Here is a 13,016-nt window from a genome sequence, read left to right on the forward strand (position 1 = left end):
CCACACCTGAATACTACATTGTGGATGGTCATCTGTGGATGGCAGAAACTGGTTTCTTAGGCTTCAGCCTGGAGTCTGTCACTGAGCAGATGGCACCCAGAGGCTGGACAGCGACATAGGATTGTCCTCATAAGGCTGGGGAATGTGTGATTTAGCTGACTGAGGCCCATCTTGGAAGTCCTTAGCCTCAGAGCGCCTCTCATTCCCTCAAAGGCATCTCGTATTCATGGATTCTGGAGGTGACTTGTTTCTCCAGCTACTTCTTGGAAGAGCTCAAGAGGCCTGGCAAAAGGGAGCAACAGATTGGAGTCTGCATTGCACAGCTAGAGGGTGACAGAGGAGGAAGGGGCGGGGCAGAAGGAAGGCATAGCTTACACCATGCCACACAATTCGTCCTGAAATGAATATTGTGAGAGATTGAACCAAATATTGAAATAGGGAAAGGAACAGATAGGGAGCCCTTTTTGTAACCACTCCTTACTCCTGGGTACTCTGTGATCCTATTGCCCAATGGATAATATTTACAGAACCTATATTTGCCAGTCCCTCCTCTGTGGGGCCCTGCGTCAGGTGCAGGTTCCCATGTAGAAAGTATAATAGCAGCCCCTGTCACACCCTCTGGTACTCACAAGTCCGCTAAGGGCTTCTTGCTTCTATGCTTTCTCTACTGATAGAGGTGTGGGGGGAGTGAAATTCTCCCCCTGCTGAGGAACCTTCTAGCCAACAAGTACTCAGAATGGGTAATGGGTAGCCATGTCTTCATTCCTCTTGGGGAGGATCTCGGGGTGTGTCTTCTACAGGGCTTATCTGCATCCCCCGTGACACAAGCCTTGGCTCTTTCCACCCCCCAGCAGCTGCTTGCTTGATACCGTGCTTTCTCTGTTGGTTCTTTCCCTCCTCAGTTCTCCACCACTGTTTCCCAGCTCATCTCCCAAATGAATTTCCATCAGCCCTTCAACCCCCAGCTCTATATCTACAGATTTAACCAACCGATCAGAAACATTTGGAAAGCACTTGTCTGTATTGAGCACGTGCAGACTTTTCCCCCTTGTCATGACTCTCGAAACAATACGGTATCACAACTATTTACACAGCCTTGTGTGGCAGTCAGTACGTCATGCAGAGAGGATTTGAAGCATTTGGGAAGATGTGCAGAGGCTATATGCAATTCACTTTCTATCAGACTCGCCCATCCCCAGATGCTGCAACCTGGTAGAGGGGGTCCTGGAACTAATCTCTGCCAGATGTTGAAGGACTACTAGATTTGGACCAATTCCTCCTGCTGGGATCTGCTTCTGGGACAGTTTAAAGACAAACAGTAAAGAGGATAAAGGGCAACCCTGCTATGGACAAGTCTTTGGGCCCATGGTGGATCTGTGTATGGCTTTGGGAGGTGTGTTCAGCCTTCCGTCTCCCCAGGCACTAACAAACAGTAGTGAATGGACGCATGGATGAATGTGCTTACTTACCCCCAGAAGAGTGACTGTCTTAAAGTCCATTTATTCTCCGAGAGGTAAATACCTAGGCCAACAGCTGGCTAGGAACGGGAATCCTTGCATTTTATATCGAGTGAGTCTCAGTCCTGGAAAATGACTGAGTGTGGAAAGGTAATCTATGTTAATTCCTGCCAATTAATCAATTTGTGAAGAAACTGCTGAGATTAAAACTAGAAATGAATGGTTTAGTTTCAACCTAACCCCTGTGTCTTCTCTCCCTAAAGCTTTACTTTCTACCAACAGCATGTACAGGAGCAATGACGAATCACAGTGCTTGTGGAGAAACTGAGGCAGGGATTCTATGGCCATAGAGTCATCATCCTTTGGGTCTCTTAGAAAACGACATTTTAGGAGTGGGCGGTGGTGGTGCATGCCTTTAATCCCAGCACTCGGGAGGCAGAGGCAGGCAGATAGATCTCTGCGTACAAGGTCAGCCTGATCTACAGAGTGAGTTCTAGGACAACCACACTTATTACACAGAGAAACCCTGTCTAGAGAAACAAGACAAACAAACAAACAAATTAGAAAACACTTTAGAGGCTGGAGAGACTCAGTGGGCGAAGGCTTGCTGTGAAAGCATGAGGGCCTTGAGTTCAGCTCCCAGCATGAATGAGAACAATCCAGGCGCCACCTATAATCCCAGCACTGTAGAGATGGAGACAAGCAGATCCCCAGGACTTCCTCTTCGGCCAGTCTAGCCAGAGCAGCGAGCTCAGGGTCAGACACAGAACCTGTCTCCAAGAATGAGGTCCCAAACAATAGATGAAGATGCCTGGTATCAGACTCTGGCTGTCCCCCCGCCCCCCAACACACACGCGCGACAGAGAGAGACACACACGAACTTCATTTCAAAGAGGCTGCCTCTGGCGCAGGCTCAGAGGCATAATTTTAAGAAATACTGTTAAAATGTCTATAACCTAAACTTAAGCTGGCATGGGGGATTCATGCCCTTAAACCCAGCACTCAAGAGGCAAGAGCAGGTGGATCTCTGCGAGTTCAACGCCAGCCTGTTATACATAACAAGCGGACAGCCATATAATAAGACTCTGACAAAATAAAAAAGCACCACAATGCAAAATTATTTCACTTCAACTTGGTTTTGAAGAGCGTGTATTGGGCTGGTGAGACGGCTCAGGGTAAGAGTGTTTGCCATGCAAGTCTGACTACCTGAGTTTGACCCCCGGAATCCATCGCAGACAGGGAGAACCAACTCTGTTGAGTTGGTACATGGTGGTGTGTACATCCCTCCTCTGAATAGGTTTTGGGTTTGTATTTTTTTTTTAGTTTTTAAGAGTGAATGTGTTGGAGCTAATATTTGGAATACCACTGGATCAATTTCCTGAATTGCCAGAAGATTTTCTTGAGACAGAACCTCATGGTCCCCATCACTTGGAATCAAATGTCACAGAATGGATGTAACTCTGTTTTGTGATTTGTACAAGGACGGTATCTCATAAAGTCTAGGGAGTGGCCTTCCCTAACAAAATGACACACAGCCCACCTCAATTTCCTTTGTTCTTTCTGGATCTTCCACCTCAGTTCTTTCATTCATTCATTCATTCATTCATTCATTCATTCATTCATTCATTCAAGAAAATACCATCTGGAGAGGAATGTTTGTGGATAAAGCCCTATTCTCCCTGCTCTCACCCCTGTATAACTTGTCTTTAGACCCAGGGGCTGGTGCTTTGTGTGAAGTTACTTGGGTTTAAATAAAGCACTTGCCCTGTTGTTCACGGGTTGTGCAATCCTCTGGGTTACACCCATCGCCACCTCAGCCTGGCCGTGTGGGGAAGAGCAGCCCGCGGCCACAGGGATTCGAACCACAATCCATCTGCCTAGGCGGAGCCGACTCGGAAAAAGCGGTGGCGTGGAGAGCAGCGGCCCAGAGTGGGCGGGGCCGACAGGCGACCTCCCTAGATGGGCGGGGCGTTAGAGACCCGCCCCCGCGCAGAGCAGAGAGCTGCGCTGCGCGGCTCCGCCCCTCTTCGGCCCCGCCCCCCGCGGCTCCCCGCAGCTCCTCCCCTCTCCCATTGGCTGAGACGTAGACCCTCCCTTTTACCCAATGGCCGCCGCCGCTGAGCGGCAGTCCGCGACTCGATTGGACAGCTGCCGTTAGAGTGGCGGCTAGTGGACCAATGGGAAGAGGCGGCTCGATGAATGGCTGGTCCGGGTGGGGAAGGCAGGAGGCGGCGATCCCGGCGGAGGGGGCCGTTCGCCAGCTCCGAGGCAGAAAGTGCCACGACTCCACACGCGCGCACGCAGCCAGCGAGCGGCCGGAGCGGACGGCGGACGGGGCGGACGGCGCCGGGGTCGCGGTGTGTGCAGCTGCTCAGGGGTGGCTTCTCGGCGGAGGCTCGGCCGGCTCCTCTCTCGCGGTTCCGCGGCGGCGGCGGCGGCTGCTCTTGCCCTCTCGCTCTCCCTCTCGCGTCTCCCGCTGCAGGTAAGAAACTTGGCCGGGCCCTGCAGCCGCGGCGGCGGTGGAGGCGCGCGGGCCAGGCCGTCGGTGCGCCGGGCCGGTCGCGCCGCGCCGCGAGTGACACGTCTCCTTGGCGGCCCCTCCCCCGGCGGCGCCGGCCCGCCCGCCCTGGCGGTGGCCGCGGCCCCTCGGGTGGGACGGAGCTGCGTGTGCCAGGCCGAGCCCGTGCAGGGGCGTCGGCCGAGCGCGCCCCTCGGGTTAGACCCCCTGGCCGGTCGGCCGGCTGGGAGCTGCGGTGGCCCCGCGGCGCGACGTGGCGACCCCTCCCTCCTGGCCCGGCCGTCGGGCCGGCCCGCGCGCTGCGAAGTTGGGCTAAGAAAGTTGGCGGCGGGGCGGGGCGGCGCACAGCTGGCGGAGGAAGGGGTTAAGTTTCGGGAAGCCACCGGATGACGTTGCCGGGCCGGAGTCCGGGCCGGAGGGGGTTGGGGGGGGCGGAAGGCGGTGGGCCGGCCTGGGACGAGGGCTGAGACCCGATGGGCGACGTGGGGCCCAGAGCCCAGCGCTGCGGGCCGCGGCCACCGGACACGTCGGCGGCCCCGACGGGGCGGGCGGGGGCCATGGGGTTCGCCTCGGGTGCAGTCCGGGACTGGCCTTAGCAACTTCCCGGAGTGCGGAATGAGGTTCCCTGCTCCCCCTGGCGGCGGGGCCGTAGCACCGTTTCCCGGCGGGGCCGCGCGCAGCCCGGCGCGAGGGTGCCGGACCCCGCCGGAGTTGGGGCCACCCGGGGTCCTGCCTGGCCTCTCCCTCCCGCGGCCACGATGAATGGACCCGTGGTGCCAGGCCCGAGCGGAAGCAGACACCTCCGGCCAGGCCGGCCAAGCGCGCTGGCACTGGGCCCGCCGTCTGTCCCGGCCCGCCAGGCTTCCCGGCTGTGCCCGGGGCAGAGAGGCCAGCCGGCCCGCGCTTCCAGCGGTATGGGATGCTATAGCGTCTCCTACCCGTACTGTAAGCCACCAGCTGGAGTTCTGTTGGTGTCACTCTTCGTGGACGGTAGTTAACCAAGTGTTTTCGCTCAAACGTTTCCCATTTCCCCGTCTGAATAAACAAGGTTCCTGCTTGTCCCTCAAACTGAGACCTAGGGAGTAGCCAGCTGGTATTGACTGTTCTTGTGGGATGTGTGTTGAGGGACGTGGGAGACAAGGTGCTGCCTGGCTCACTCTGTGGACCACGCAGGGCTGCTGAAGTCACACACCTGGATTCCACCCCCTTAACCACCTGAGGCTCATGTCTCCTAACCTCTGAACCTGGGTTTCCTTATCTCTAGCCTGAAGATAGTACCACCTACTCATCCCTGGGGTTGGGGAACTGGGCAGGAAGTGTGGGACCTTGTGCTAAACAGAGAGCAGTTTGGTAATAACTCCTGAGGTCAGAGGTCAGGACTGGGAAACACCAAGGAAATGAAACTTTGGAGGATCCTGGAACCTCCCACATCTCTATTTGCTAAGTTGGTCTTCTGGTGGGGGTGGGAGGTCCTGAGTGGAATCTTGCGTACAGTCTCACGTTGTAGGCCAAAGTCCATACACTGGACACGGCCTTTTACAATCGAGTATGCCCTCACCGGTCACACCACTTCTTACCTTTCCCCAACTGTTCTTGCTTGTCTTAACTTCCTGCACCCAGAGAAATTTCTGTGATCCATGCTGCCTGCCTGAGAGCTGTCTTAATGTGTTAGTGAACTTTGCAAGGTCAGCCCACTATGGTCTGCCAGCCTGTTTCTCTTGAGAAGCAGCTTCCTGTTCTGAGGGCCTGAGATGCCACTTCCCTTCTGTTTGAGTGCAGGAGAGGTCAGGGCAGACCTCTCAGTCAGTTTTCCACTTAGAGACCAAGGCAAGCTTGGATTGTCGGGCTCCTGGGCTCGTTGAGTCCTGGAGAAGGCCAAGATTGGGGGATGAAGGCAAAAAAGGAGCTTGAGGTTTGGAATCAGCAAGTTTGTGTGAAGTCGTGGCATGTTAGAACTCTTGGATTTCATGTATAGGACTTGAACTCTGACCCTCTACCGTGTCTAAGGAGTTAGAATGATATTATAATATATGGGTTTGTTGTTGTTGTTGATAGGAAACATTTTTCTTTCTTCCCCTTGCCTGTCCTCTCCTTTTCTTCTCTTTCCTCCTCTTCCTCTCATCCTTCCCTCCTCCCTCCTTCCTCCTCTCCTTCCTTCCTTTCTTACAGTTTTCAGAACGGAGTCTTAGTCCCGATTGCCATGTCAGCTTAGACTGACCTTGAACTCCTGGTCCTCTTGCCTCTACCTCTTAAGTGCAGAGATTACAGGTGTGCACCCCAACACCCGGCTTGATGGGAGAGTTTTAAATACATCCTGAATCGAGTCACATTTGAGCAATTAAGCTCTTTGCTGAAATGAGCCTTAACTCTACATGCTACAATAATTATAGAGCACCAAACTCGGTTTAAATGGTTGCATGCAAATGATTTAATTGGAATATTGGATTATTGTTTAGCAGGGATACCTTTTAAAAGCACAGGAGCCCAGATCCTTGCTTGTGCCTTTATCACGAGGGCTTTAACTAATAGACACATGACAGACAGATCGAGCCAACAGTGCTTGCCCAAATCTTTTTTCCAGAAGGGGAAATGTCCCTTGTGGGACATTTATACATCCCAGGTTGTTCCTTTATACATCCCACGTCTGCAGTGGTGAAGGCCTTGTAAGCCCCTTTCCACTGAGTAGTATAAACATGGGCTGTCTGGCTCCTGGAAGAGGCCAAGATCGGGGCTCTTAGAATTTTGAAGCCCAGGGTGTCCATAGTTCATATCGATGAGAGAGACTACCATCTCATGGTTTAAAGTATCTGAATCCAACTTTAAAAGGCTTGCAATTCAGAATCAGATACCACACTGCTGTGGTTGTAGGCATCATAATAGACCCATGTTTAGGGTAGGTGTGGGTGTCACCCATTCAGTAGATGAGAACCTGGAAGCCCAGAGGATAAGAAGGCTTTGGGACCTGTTCCTGTTGCCAGCTGCTAAGTGACATCATTTCTGCTTTTTGAACAGGACCACATAATTCTATCCTGCTGGGACAGTAATTACCCAAGAGAGGATACAGAACAACTAGAAGAGTAAAATGAGTTTCAGTGGCAAGGTGTAGAGACAGTGAAAATTTTTGGCAGTCCAGGAAGGCACTTGGCATTTCATTCCTTTATGAAGAGTCTTTGCTCTGGGCTTTCAAACTCTGTACATACAAATGCATGACACATGAATTTGTGTGATGAAGCTGTTGTCCACAACAGCATTGTCCGTACCATCATGTATGGCTGGAGCCACTTGCAGCTGTGTAAGTTTAAAGGATGTAAGTTAAGGGGCAGTAACATTTTAACATTACATTTCTTAGTCAATTTGCAAGTGCTGAGTAGTTGCTTATAGAGTTACATCATTCCCATCGTCTTGGCAAGTTTGACCAAGGCCAAGGTAGCTGTTTTCTAAAGGTTCAAGTCCCTGTTCCTCCTGATCACATGAAAACATAATGTTGAACCAGGTGAAATGTTCCGTTTGTCTGTCAGAACAGACGACTGATAGCAGTTTGCACACCCAGCTCAGTAAATTGTGACCTTTGGGAAACATTAGTCTTGGGGGCTGGAGAGTTGAGAGCTTTTGATGTTCCTAACAGCACCAACATTGTGGATCATAACTGCTCGTTTCTCCAGCTCCAGGGGATCTGACGTCTACTTCTAGTCTCTATAGATACCAGACATGTACATGATTCACATACATACATGCAGGCAATCATGTATAAAATAAAAATAAATCTTAAAGAAAGATGCCCATTCTCAATTCTATGAGGGAAGGGAGTGGATAGGGCAGGGAGGGACAGGCACTTTTACCTAAAACTAATAGCATGAAGATGGCCAAATGTACCAAATGCAGAAAAAATAAGTAGGCATTAGATGGAAAGTATGCAGCTTGCAAGGAAAGTAAATATTTAATTCTAAGTGAGAAAGCCTGGGTGATGGAGTCTGCTTAGCGTTATAGAATATTAACTTGGGGACTTCCTAGGAGATTGTTTTCTTAGGCAGGCGAATTCTGAATGAGTCTCCTGAAACAGGCAGGCACACACCCAAGTTTAAAACCAGACTCACCTTCTGCTTTTCTTTTAAATTTTAGTAATACATATCTCTCAACTTTTCGAAATGAACAGCAACTTTATAAAGGGTGCTATATAAATGATGTGTTTCCTGGTTGTTTTGACTGGTCCCCAGCACTCTTGCATTCTCTCTGGCTGATAGAAGTTATTTCCTGAGCACTACAGAGACTGCTTGCAGCGCCTATTATACTCTGTATGACTTTGCAAGCTCTTTGGGACTTGGGAAGACTTTTTAAATTCTTGGTTGTACTCATGTCAATGCTCAGTAGATTGACAAGTTCAAAAGAAACCTCCAGTGATGGGCAAGTCGTTATTTTCTGGCTGGTCAGTGAGAGGGTCCACTGAGATGGTTCCGGAATTGATCAGCTTTATTTATAGTGACAAGGAGCATCACCTGACTCAGAAGTTGGATTAAACAACCCTCTTGAATTCAAATCTTTAATTCTGTGCCTTAAGCCTGGACAGGCTGGGAGCTGACAAGGCCTTTGTTAGTGTCTCCAGACTCCAAGCCAGTGAGTGTCCTGTGTGCATTTATTTCTTGGAACAAAAGTGACATCTGTTTGGCCAGCCCCTTGTTACTAAACAACAAAACCAACCTTTTGAAAATAAAGGTTTTTTTTTCATTAAATTTTAGGTTTTTAAAGTTTTTACAAGAAAAGTGAGAATTTGGTTTGCTTCTTGCTTGCCATTTGTGAGCCTTCTGCGCAGCTCTGCCCTGACGTGTGTGGCAAGTCCTTGAGGGCCTGTGGGCTGGGTGGGGTCTAATCCCAGGAACAGGGAGCACAACTGCTTTTCCTTGGGCTTCAGTGTACCTTCCCTGTAAAATGAGAGCTGACCAGGAGGTTCCGTCTCTCAGGCCATGATCCTTGGTTTATCTCTGATCCTTGTTCTCTCTCCTTGCAAATCCTATCAGCTCTGCTTTCTAAGTGGAGCCCCAGTTCGGCCCTTCTCACCAACTCTGCTGGTTCCGCCGTCCTTGGGTCACTTTCACCTCTAGCCTGTTTTATTTAGTCTTTGAAGTGGTTTCCCAGCTGTAACTTCACTCCTGCCCTCTAGATGGTTGCTACAGTTGATGGCATCACCGCTCTGTCTGCTCCTTGGTCTGTCTTGCCTGTGGTCTCCTGGGCTCCAGTTATCTTGGGCCTTAATCCTGTCTCTTTCCTTCCCACTTCTTTAGTCCTCAGGCTTGTGTCTGCGGTAGGGCTTGGCATGTGTCCTTCTACCTGGGGGAGCTTTTCCCAGATAGATTACACGGTTGCTCCTCCACCTTCCTCACATCTGTTGATCATCTTATTTAAAGTGACAGACACCCTCCCATCCTGTCCAACCTGTGTATAGCTTTCTCCTCATTCCTGCCACTTGATATGTCCTATGTTTGACCTGCCTGTCATTGTCTCCACTGGAGGACGAACTGTGTCAACACATGGTTATTATCTGATTCCTTTTCCTAGGTCTAGAACAGTGATGACACCTAGCAGATGTCCATGCTCACTAGGCTAATGAAGAGGCTTTTCTAGTGCAAGACCATAATGATTTAACTTAAAGTAGTCTGAATTGCTGGAGCATAAAATAGAAACACAAAACATCCCAGAGCCAATGGGAGTGAGTTTTGGATTCCCTCCAGCCCAGCTCCAGTTGAGAAATTGACAAGAATGTTGAATGGTACTGTCACACTTCGTCAGTTAGCCCTTTGCTGCCTGTGGAGCCAGAGGTGTAAAGGAGCCTTGGGGCAGGGGCGTGGGCTTAGATGCTGGCTCTGTCCTGGGCTCCTGGTTCTGCAGGACAGTTTCACAATTCTGGACTGAGCTTGTGTCTTCACTGCTGCTCTGGTCCCAGGAGGAGTATTAGCAGGGGTCACCCACGTTTCCCATGGTACAGAAGGTCCTGGATCAGGCCTGCAGAGGAGCTAGTCTGTCTAGGAAACCAAATGTTATTTTTGGTTCAAACAGTGTGGTGGCTTTTTCTAAAATGAGTTGAATTTTGTGCTTGGAGAATAAAAGTGTGCCATAGTGGCAGTGGGGAGAATTACTATCTTGTAGTTGGTTGGCGTGGCGTTTTCCTTTCTCTTGGTCAGACTTTTTGTCAGGCTAAGAAGTGAGAGGAGGTTTTGGCTTCCCACATGGCAGTGTCTCCTCTGAGGAACTTTTCATGGAAGCTAGCTGAGGTGAAGGAAACTTGCTGAGGCAAGGTGGCCTGCTCGGTAAGATCAGAGTCCAGACCCTTCTTTCTCTTCCACTTTTCTACTGTAGGCAAAGAAATGGCAAGTGTGTCCTGGAGTTCCTGTCCTCTGTGGTGAGTGAGAACATGGGAATGAGTTATCTTATGTAGAAGGGCAAAAGACCCTTGTCCATACCCAGGCAGTATGTTTTCTAGAACTTCTCATATAATACAGTTCATCTGTGTTAAAGCCAACCTTGTTTTCCATGAAGACTGTTCCTGGATAGGAATTAGACATAGCTTTATTTCTGTTGGCTATGTTATTTCCTGTAGTTAATATTCGTTTGTAGTTAGAAAGTCACTTCATAGTAATCACAGTGATTGAGAAAAGGAAGGAGACGAAGAATAAATGAATTATTAAAACCTTTAATGAAGGGGGCTGGAGAGATGGCTCAGCGGTTAAGAGCACTGCTTGCTCTTCCAAAGGTCCTGAGTTCAATTCCCAGCAACCACATGGTGGCTCACAACCATCTGTAAGGAGGTCTGGTGCCCTCTTCTGACCTGCATACATGCACACAGACAGAATATTGTATACATAATAAATAAATAAATATTTAAAAAACAAACAAACAAAAAACCTTTAATGAAAAGTCTTATTAGTGGCGTGCCGAGGGACTTCTCAAAGATGTGTGCCTTTGAAGCCCAGCTACTCCTCATCATTATAAGTCACTTCCCAGGTAAGTTGGATGATCCAGGGCTACCTTTTGTACTATTTCCTTTTTTCTCCCCCAAGACAAGGTTTCTCTATAGCTTTGGAGCCTGTCCTGGAACTAGCTCTTGTAGACCAGGTTGGCCTCGAACTCACAGAGATCTGCCTGCCTCTGCCTCCTGAGTACTGGGATTAAAGGCATGTACCACCACCACCTGGCTACTATTTCCATTTTTAAAGACAGGAAGAGAACAGAATATTAACAATGCTAATGAGAAGCCCTGGCCACTTTGGGAAGGGGACACCCTCCTTGACTAAGGTCCCATTAATTTCTCTCTGGAGAGAGCGATGTCCTATATGCTTGTTAGAGCTGGAAGGTGAGGGTACACTGTATGACAGTCCTTAAAGGGTGCCCCCTTTCTTCAGGATGCAAGTTGTGCATATTTTTAATTCTTTACTGAAATGAATGTGTGTGTACTTGAGTCCTGGTAAAATACACTTATTTAAACTGCACACCCTTGTTTAACTCTTTCTTTTTGTATTCCTGTGTCCCTTTATTGCCTTCTTCAAGGATACCTGCTTTCCTGTTCATAACATCACAATCTCTTTGCTGGTGTCTGAACATAATGGAAGTGGATCACGTGACATATGCTCATTTGTCTTTCCCTTGGTGTGTATGTAAGATTCATCCATGTGGTTGAGATAGCTGTGGTCCGCTTATTTGCTCTTGTATCTTCCAGTGTGTGACTGTAACACAGTATCTGGCTAGCTTCCAGGGAGGAGCTGTTGTGGATAAATAACCCTGGCATAATTGGTCTCGCCCTGACTTTTGGTTAGCATGCGCACATATTTCTATTGGGTCTGCTATCTAAATCTGGAATTGTAGGCTATAAAGAGGCATATGCTCAGCTATAGAGAAAAGTGCCAGGCTTTTCTTTCAAAGTGCTTGTAGTAATTTATACTCTCACCGCAGTATTTGAGAGCTTGGGGTGTATTATAAAATGGCTGACTTAAAAAAAAAGCTAAAGTGAAGTTTGAATCACATTGATAATAAAAAGAGTTAATTCCCACATGCTAGAAGAAGGTCTGTGTTATTGGGGGTGGGACTGTCGGGCTAGTAGGATTTGTTGATCAGGGCGGGCTGTGGAGTGAGGACCAGACCACTGACGTTCTTCGCAGCAAAGCCAAGCGGGAAAGCAGTGGGCAGTGAAGGTAGAAGCTGAGCAGTCCTTCCTGGATGAGCCTTCTACCTGTGGATTTTATAAAAATGAAGTTATAGACATTTCTAGTTAGATATCCCTCCAGGATTTTCTACTCCTACCTCCTAACCTGCTGTGGAATACAGTGCTCCCCTATCTGTGGGGGATACTTCCCTAGATCCCCATTAGATGCCTAAAACTGCAAATAGCCAAACCCTCAATATATACTTTGTTTTGCCTTTAAATACTTACGATAATCTTGAATTTACAAATTAGGTAGGCACTGTGAAATTAAGAAGAAAAACAAATGAAGTTTAAGAATTGTAACAATATACGGTAATAAAAGTTATCTGATTGTCCTACATAAATCACTCTAACTGAACCCACATTTCTGGTAAGAAGATGAGGTTAGCCATGCTTACATGGTGGTAAGTCCAGTGACTGTCCGGGGGTTATTGAACCCTCCAGAAGTAAAGCTGTGGACTAGGATGTGCTTTCCCTGGCCCAGCCGGCCTTCTTGTCATGTAGCAGTAGTCTTTCTTCTTTAAATCTAAGATGCAGTGAGCTGTGATTTGGCTTAGCTGAGAGTGGCAGCAGTGGCAGATATCACGGCAGGGGCACTGGTTTTGGCAATAGAGGTTGTCTTGATCAGTCTTCTGATTTGGATACACTCTAAAAAGATGTAAAAATGCCTTTTGAAAAGCATAGGATAGCTCAGAAGATTCCAAGGAAGTCAAAACAGCCCCGTAGAGCTTTTAGCAAACTGAACAAACTGTAGTATTTCCAGGGTCAAAGGGTAGAGGTCAGTGTGGGCAACATGCTAAAAAGTGATCCTTTAAGAGCTGGTATCACTGAGGGCAATGGAACCTCCAGGGAG

At 49.0% G+C, this 13,016-nt stretch overlaps 1 protein-coding gene across 3 annotated transcripts in view; it reads left to right on the plus strand.

Moving 5' to 3' along the window:
• Positions 1-3,681: 3,681 nt before the first annotated feature.
• The window catches only part of Rrbp1 (ribosome binding protein 1), a 65,415-nt gene continuing 56,080 nt past the window's right edge, over positions 3,682-13,016 (plus strand). For all 3 annotated transcript variants that reach the window (XM_057780629.1, XM_057780628.1, XM_057780630.1), the window contains exon 1: positions 3,682-3,939. The gene's annotated coding sequence lies outside the window, so the exon portion shown is untranslated. The remainder of the gene's footprint in view (positions 3,940-13,016) is intronic.

The sequence above is a fragment of the Chionomys nivalis genome, chromosome 9 (genome assembly GCF_950005125.1).
Source record: "Chionomys nivalis chromosome 9, mChiNiv1.1, whole genome shotgun sequence".
In the NCBI taxonomy this organism is placed as follows: Eukaryota; Metazoa; Chordata; class Mammalia; order Rodentia; family Cricetidae; genus Chionomys; species Chionomys nivalis.